The following is an 8,732-nucleotide window of genomic DNA, read 5'->3' on the forward strand; positions in this document are numbered from 1 at the left end:
AATTTTTATGTTCACACATTCATTGGTAGCATGTAGAAATATAATTGATTTTTATGTTTGTCTTATATCCTGTGACTTTGCTGAACTTATTTTTCCGTCATTCTAGGAGAGTTTTTGTAAAGTCCTTCAGATTTTCTATGTAAACAATTATGTCTTCTATAAATAAGAACCAATTTACAGCCGAATGAGGTGGTGCATGCCTATAACCCCAGTGGACGGGAGGCTGATGCAGGAGGATGGCAAGTTTGAGACCAGCCTTGGCAACTTGGAGAGACCCTGTCTCAAAATTAAAAATAAAAAGGTCTGGGGATGTAGCTCCATGGTTAAGTGCCCCAGATTCAATCCCCAGTATCAAAAAAGAGAGGAGGGATTGACTGTTTCCTGTCCAGTGTCCAATCCATGTGCCCTTTCTTTTCTGTCCCTTGCTTTGCTTTCTTTATTACTTTAAATCTTCCAGGATTATTTCAAAGAAAAGCAATGACACCAGACATCCTTGTTTAGTTCCCCAATCTAAGGTGAAAAGTATTGAGTCTTTCACCAGTAAGTAGAAGTATAATATCAGCAGTAGGAATTTGTAGATGGTCTTTCTCAAACTGTAGAAGTTCACCCACCTCCTAGTTCTTTTAGTGTTGTTATTATAAAAGGGATTGTATTTTGTTGAATAATTTTTCTGTATCAATTGATGAATTTGTGGGATTTTTCTTTGTTGGTCTGTTAATATGGAGGGTTACACTCACTCATTTCTGATCATTAAGCTAGCCTTGAAGTCCTAGAATAGGCCCCTCTTGGGGCTGGGGTTGTGGCTCAGTGGTAGAGCGCTTGCCTAGCATGTGTGAGGCACTGGGTTTGATCCTCAAACCACATAAAATCAAATAAAGACATTATGTCCATCTGCAACTAAAAGTATTTTTAGAAAAGAATAGACCCCTCTTGGATGTGATATATAATTCTTTTTTTTCAAATAAATATCTTATTTTATTTTATTATTTTTTAAATACATGACAACAGTGTAATGCATTACAATCCTTATTACACATAGAGTGCAATTTTTCATATCTCTGTATATAAAGTATATTCACATCAATTTATGCCATTATACATTGTCTTTTTTGCATTACAATTCTTAATACACATATATACCATATCTCTGTTTGTATATAAGATATGTTGACACCCGATTCAAGTCGTTGTACGTGTACTTTGTATAATGATGACCATCACATTCCACCATCCTTGCTAATACCCTTCCTCCTCCCTTTCCCTCCCACCCCTCTTGAAAATAAATATCCTTTATTTTTAAAAAATCAATATTGTTAAGCACCAAAACTGTATATGGTTACACTGCATGTAATATATGATTTTTAATATATTGCTGAAGTATAATTGTTGATACTTTGTTGATAATTTTTCTATTTTCATTTATCTATAGGTTTTTGTTTTGTTTTTTTGGAGATGAGGTCTTGCTAAGTTTTCCATGCTAACCTTGAACTTGCAATCCTCCTGACTCAGCCACCTGAGTTGCTAGTGCTCCAGGTGTGCACTGCCACACCCAACTTGCAGTTTTCTTTTTGTGTACTGTCTTTAATTTGGTCTTCCATTTTCTGGAAGAGATAATATGGAATTTATGTTATTTTTTTAAAACTCTTGGTAGAATTGTCCAGTGAAAACAACTGGGCGTAGAGATTTATTTTTCAGGTAGTTTTAAATTTCAAATTCAAATTGTTTGATAGATATAGGACTATCCAAATTGTTTCATATTGGATAAGTTGTAATCTTTTGTGGTTTTCGAGGAATTGATCCATTTCTTCTGAATTGTGAATTTTATGTGTGTAGAGTTATTCACAGCATTCCCTTATTTTTCTTTTGATGCCTTTAGGGTCTGTTATCAATATCCCCTGTTGTGTTCCTGATATTGGTAATTTGTGTCTTCTCTCTCTCTCTCTCTTTTCTGTCAGTCTTGCTAGAGATTTGTCAATTTGATTGATTTTTCAAAGAACCAGCTCTTTCCTTTCATTGATTTTCTACCCTTGAAGTCCTGGAATACACCTCAGTTGGTCATGATGAATCATTCTTTTAATATGTTCTCCAATTCCATTTCCTAATATTTTGTTTTTGGATTTTGCATTCATGTTTACAAGACAGATTGGTCTGAAAGGGTTCCTTTCTTGAAATGCCCTTGACTGGTTTTAGTATCGAGATTTGTCTGGTTATTTGATTGGCCTCTGAAAAAGAGCTAAGACATATTCTTTTTTTGTTGTTCTATTCCTGGAAGGTATGTGTAATATCAACATTACAAACATATAGTTTTATGCACTTAGATGTGTTCAGAGGCAAACAGTTTCTTCTCTGTGTATGGAATCTAGGTGGAGCAGGAAAACACATTTTTTATTTCCTACCATCTGCCTGACACCATGCTAAGAATTTTACATTGATTATCTCATTGTTTCCTTATAAAAAATCTCATTGGATGATTATTTTGAATCTGTCTTTTAGCTTAGAAAATTGAGATCCATTGACTTGCCCAAGACCACACAGATGACCTCCTACCATGTACCAGGCACCACGCTCTGAGATCAGCATCTGCCATAGCACTGACTCCTTCCAGCAGCTCAGAGAGATAACAATCATGTCTTTTTCGTTGTTGAGATGAGGAAGCTGAGGTTCAGAGAGGCTGAGGAACTTGTCCAGAACTAAACAGCTCAGATGTGATTCCAGCTAGTCTCCAGGGTGCTATATTGCTATTCTTCAATTGAAAAGTATGTTCTTTGTGTGCTGTAGCCAGAATGTTTCCTTCATAGCAGTTAGTTCATTTTTGTTCATTAGTGACTGCTGCTATTGTTAACAGCTCAGAAAAGAGAAGAGTGACATGATCAGAATAGTGACTGGCCCCAGACTAGAGGCAAGCAAAGAATCAAAGTGGAAAGCCCAGCACAATGATACATGCCTGTAATCCAGCAACCTGGGAGGCTGAGACAGGAGGATTCCAAGTTTGAGGTGAACTTCAGCAACTTAGTAAGACACTGTCTCAAAATAAAAAAAGAAAAATAAGAGGGCTGAGGATGTGGCTCAGTGGCAAAACACTCTTCAAGCATGTGCAAGGCCCCGAGTTCAATTCCCAGCACCAAATTTTTTTAAAAAAATTAAAGCTGAAAACAAACTTAGGAATCGATTGCTGGGCAGGTGGAAGAAAAGAGCCCAGGAAGAGGGCTCTAAGTGTTGAGGCTGGGAGACTGGCATGTGGCTTTCCAGACCCAACACACAGGCCACCAGATGAACTGAGGGCTCAAGTAGTTTAGTGGCAGGGCTGGACTTTGATTGGCCCTGGTGCCTACTCCCTTGTCATGGGAAATAGCTTCCTGGGCTAGACCTGGCCAGACCGGATTTCCTCTGCCTCTGTGCAGACCAAACCTGAATCTCTAGTGACTAAAGTCATGGGAAAGGACAGATTGATAGGGTTAGGGAAGAGAGGTGTCCTGAGGCCCTAGCCTCTGACCAGAGGCACACAGGGGGCCTTGACTGGGGCTAATATGGCAGAGCTGGGGAGATGTCCTTACAGATCAGCGGGTCCAATTATTCCATTGTATAGGGGCAAACCAAGGCTTGGAGAAGTGTGGCTGAAATGACGGGCTTGCCCAAGGATACGCAATCTTGAAGGGCCACGTGGGGGAGAGCACAAGCCTCAATTGAGCTGTGTAGAGTGGGGGGCACTCAGGGGGTGTTTGTGCCTGTGAGATTGCATCCTTCCTTCTTTAAGACCTAACCCTTCTATAGAAATGCCTGTTATGCACTGTGCTGAGGATAAGTGTGGCCCTGAGGCCTGCCTTGTGTATTAGCTGATTTGTGTATGCCTTTAGGAGCAAGTGACTTGAATACTCTGACCTTCAGATTATTCATTTGTACCTCATGATAGTAGCCACCTCATAGTACTGAGGTTCAGATTCAATGAGTAAATATACCCACAGGAAACACTTAGGACAGTGTCTTGCACATAGAAAATACTGTGTCAATGCTATTGTTATTATTGGAGGCCTTTGGGTTGAGTTGAAAAGACAGATGCTCAGAAGTCATCTGCCCTGGCCAGGCATGGTGGTGCATGCCTGCAACCCCAGCAGTTTGGGAGGCTGAGGCAGGAGGATTGTGAGTTCAAAGTCAGCCTCAGCAACTTAGTGAAACTCTGTCTCAAAATAAAAAATAAACAGGGCTGGGATGTGGCTCAGTGATTAAGTGTCCCTGGTGTAATCACTAGTACTAAAAAAGAAAGAAAGAAAGAAAGAAATAATTGCCTGTCCTGATTGCACTCTAGATGGTGTGGCACTGGCTGTGTGAGTTTGGGCAACTCTCTTCCCTCTCTGAGTTTCAGCAGCTTCTTCTGCAATATGTGTAACATGAGACTAATAAGACTCCCTCCTTGTTCTCAGGGCTGTTGGAGGCATTCAACACAACCACAGGGACAAATCACCTGGCTCACAGAAGGTCAATGGTAAAGGGTGGCAGACATTCTAAGTGCTGTTGAGACCCAGTGAGAGAAAGAGAAGCCCTCTCTATGGTTTCTAACTCCCAGGGCCTGTTCCTTCACACACCTAAAGCTGGTTTCACCCTCTTCCTCACCAGAGCTGAGCAAGAGCTCTAGTCCTCCAAGTTTCAGGCCCTGCTGTCTCTCTGTTCCTGTCCGCAAGCCAGCTTGCTGACTTAACTTCTACTTTCCACATAACAGTAGGGGCTATGAAAGGATTTTTTTGGTACCAGGGATTGAACTCAGGAGCACTCGACCACTGAGCCACATCCCCAGCCCTATTGTGTATTTTATTTAGAGACAGGGTCTCACTGAGTTGCTTAGCACCTTGCTATTGCTAAGGCTGGTTTGGAGCTCACGATCCTCCTGCCTCAGCCTCCTAAACTGCTGGGATTACAGGCAGCATACACCACGGTGCCCGGCTTGTGAAAGCAATTCTGAGGGGGCACTGAGGCAGGGAGGGAGCCAGCTGCAGGCCCACCCTCCCACAGATGGCCTTAAGTGGAGACACAGAGCCTGCCTGCAGCTCTCCCTCCAACCTGGCTGGATCCATGTGCCTCAAAGCCTCCCCTCCATCTGACCCTGGTCTGGGGCTCAGTGGCGGGGAGCAACAGTTGGAATAAGAATCAAAGACACCCAAGCTTCTGAGTAGAGTCAACTGCAGCCCCTCCACTCCAAGTCCCCATACAGTTTAGTTTAGGGGAGGGAGAATATAGCTCTACAAGGAGCAAGGAAGGGAGCCAAGACTGTGTAGCAATGATTTCCATTCTACAGAACAGGAAGTTGCAGCTCAGACATGTTGAATGCAGAGTTAAGATCACAATTCTCCTTAGTGAGGCCCTAAGCAACTCAGTGAGACCCTGGGTCTTTTATATTTTATAAAATATAAAACCAGGGGGGTGGCTGAAAAAAAGGGGGGCTGGGGTTGTGGCTCAGTGGTTAAGTGCCCTTGGGTTCATTCCCCGGTACCCCCCCCAAAAAAAAATCACAATCCCCGTCTGGTTTTTTTTTTTTTTTTTTCCCTACCAGGGATTGAACCCAGGGGCACTTAAGCACTGGGTTATATCCCCAGCCATTTTTATTTTTTTCTTTTGAGATATGGTCTCACTAAGTTGCTTAGGGTCTCACTAAGTGGCTGAGGCTGGCTTTGAACAGGCAATCCTCCTGCCCCCAGCCTCCTGAGCCACTGGGATGACAGGTGTGCACCACCCATAATGCAGGTTATTTAAATGTTATCTTTTCTAGAACCGGGGTATGCCAGAACTAGAAAAACAATCCTTGTTTAAGGGATATTTAAGTCTCCTTCCATTTTGTCAATGAGTAACAGTGGGGCCCAGAGTGGAAAAAGGACTCGTCCAAGATCCAAAAAGAGCTAGTGGCTACTGTGAGAACTAAATCCAGACTCTTTATCCTTGCCCCAGGCTCTTCCCAGCCCCCAGATGCAGGAGAGGCTATAGGTTCAAAGGCTGCACCTGGGGTGAGGGGCGGGCCTCCAGCACAGCACGGTATGCTCTTAGTTCCTGCCCAATCAGAACTCTTGTCTTCACACTGTTTTGTAGCTCTGAGGACCCTCTCACCTCCCTCGTTGGTCCTCTGAGGAAGGCCTTTCCATGTGACTGAGCCCTAAACAGATTCATAAACCTGAGTTGAAGGGTGAGTGTCCTCCGCTGAGCCTCTTCTCTGTGGGCCTCTGCTTCTGCAACCGTAAAAATGTCGTGTGTGGTGTGGAAAGCAAAGTAGGAGCAGTTGAGTGTGAGTATTCGACTTACCTTGAGAGCTGGTGAAATTCCTAATGCCCAGACCTTACCCCAAATGGCTGAATTCAGAATCTGTTAACAAAGGGCCTCCTCTTGGGGTGGGGAGCAGGGTGTCCAACCAGATTGCAGTGAGTGGCTGGGAGAGGGAGATATCTAAGGCCTCCTCTGCCTCCCTTTTGCTGAAATCCTGCGACCCATTCAGAGTGTCTTGGGATGGGGCAGGGAGGAGGCCTTGTCAGCTCCCCTCCCACAGCCTCCACACAGAGCATGCCAGCCCAAACTCTAGGCCATTTTCCCAGGGTTAGGAAATGGCTTTGGGGTTTCTGGCACTGTCTGAATTCCTACTGGGACACTGCTCCCATGGTAGGAGTCCGCTTGTCCACGCCCCTCCACTGCCTCTTTGCCTGACATCCCCCTCTGGCCTGGCTGACTCCATGTGGCAGGCTCCGGAATCAGAACAGACTCAGGGTGTGAGTCCTCCTCCCTAGGCCTCCGTTTTCTCACTGATAAAGTGGATTAGTAATGGCGCTTGGAACTCCTGTGAAGATGGGCTGAGCTGAGGCCTGGAGCGTGCCTGGCACTGGGTGGGGCCCAAGGGAGCACTAGCAAAGTCAGTCCCCTCCCCTGACACCCACTGCTCAGCCCTGGGGACAGCTTGGTGTCTGCCTTCCGAAGAGAAACCTCACAGAAACGGACTAAACCTCAGTCCTGCTCCATGCCCTGTTCTGAGAGAGACCAGTGAAAATCTGCCGCCTGCATTTCTTGCTTTCTAGTTGTGAGACATGTTCATTTCCACTTGCATTGTGCCACCTTCCAGCAAGCCCATGGAGAAGGGGGTGAAGTCGGAACTCAGAGAGCATGAGTCCGCTGCCCAAAGGTGCTGTGTAGAATGGGCAAGGCTGGGATGGAAACCCATAGGCATCTGGCTCTAGAGTCCCAGATTAGGGAAGGCTCTGTTTCATGTGAGGACCAAAGCTAACACCCCTCATCGAAGGCACAGATGCTTGTTGAAGGTGCTTGTGGGGCCACCAGGGCCAGATATTAGCTGCACATATGTGTGAGTTCGTGATCATACCTGTATGCACATCTGCATAGCTGAGGTCAGGAAGGACTATATCAAATACAAACAATACTTGGTGGGCTGACTGTGTGTGTGTGTGTGTGTGTGTGTGTGTGTGGTACTGGAGATTTAACCCAGGGGTGTTTTACCTCTTAGGTAAAGTCCCCACTTTTTTTTTTTTTTTTGAGAAAGAGTCTCACTAAGTTGCTTAGAACCTCACTAAATTGCTGAGTGTAGCCTCAAACTTATGATCCTCCTGCCTCAGCCTCCCAAATTGCTGGGATTACAAGCATGCACCACCATGCCCAGCTCAGGATGACCATTTGAAAGCAGGCCTTCCATACCAACCACCACAGAAACAGAGTGAACAGCTGACATTGGCTGAGAAGGATGTTAGTGGAATGATAAATGATATTTCCACTCCCTGAGCACAACAACAGCTTCTTCCACACACACATACACATGATAATAAAAATGGCAGTAGTCTGTATTGTATGTATCTAGATTTACAACATAAGCAAAGCTTTCTCCTCTCACTTCCTCCAGTGATGTATTTATTCAACGCTTATTTAGTGAGCATCTATTATGTGCAAGTACTGTTTGAGAGACATCAGTGAACAACATAGAAAAAGATCCCTCTCCTTATGGAGTCCAAAATGCAGTGACAGGAGGCAAAAAGTAAATAACACATTTAAAATATATTGTGTGACTAATGGTAAAAAAGTGCTATGGGAAGAGAATAAGATCATGGCATCTGCAGGTAAATGGATGGCATTGGGAGAAGATAATGCTAAGTGAAGTTAGCCAATCCCCAAAAAAATAAATGCCGAAAGTTTTCTCTGATAAAAGGAGGCTGATTCATAGTGGGGTAGGGAGGGGGAGAATAGGAGGAGTAGACGAACTCTAGATAGGGCAGAGGGGTGGGAGGGAAGAGGAGGGGACATAGGGTTAGCAATGATGGTGGAAAGTAATGGACATCATTATCCAAAGTACATGTATGAAGACACGAATTGGTGTCAACATATTTTATATACAACCAGAGATATGAAAAATTGTGCTGTATACATGTAATAGAATTATAATGCATTCTGCTGTCATTTATAATGGCTGCCGTTAAATAATGATAAGCGAAATGGCCATTGAAATGTATAATGAACAGATACAAATAAAAAGATTCAAGCATTTAATAATAATAATAAGATGGTAGACAAATATTTTCTTTATCCTTTTATTCTCCTTCTTTTGCTTATCTCTACATTTACTTTATAATATGAATATCTCTAATGACATTTTAAGTTAAAATAAAACAGCATTGTGTTCTAAAAAAAAGTGCTATGGGGGAAAATTAAGCAGGAAGAAAAAGAGTCAAGCTGTTTGAGGGGAGGTTACAAGTTTAAGGTCA

This window comes from Urocitellus parryii, chromosome X, assembly GCF_045843805.1.
Source record: "Urocitellus parryii isolate mUroPar1 chromosome X, mUroPar1.hap1, whole genome shotgun sequence".
In the NCBI taxonomy this organism is placed as follows: domain Eukaryota; kingdom Metazoa; phylum Chordata; class Mammalia; order Rodentia; family Sciuridae; genus Urocitellus; species Urocitellus parryii.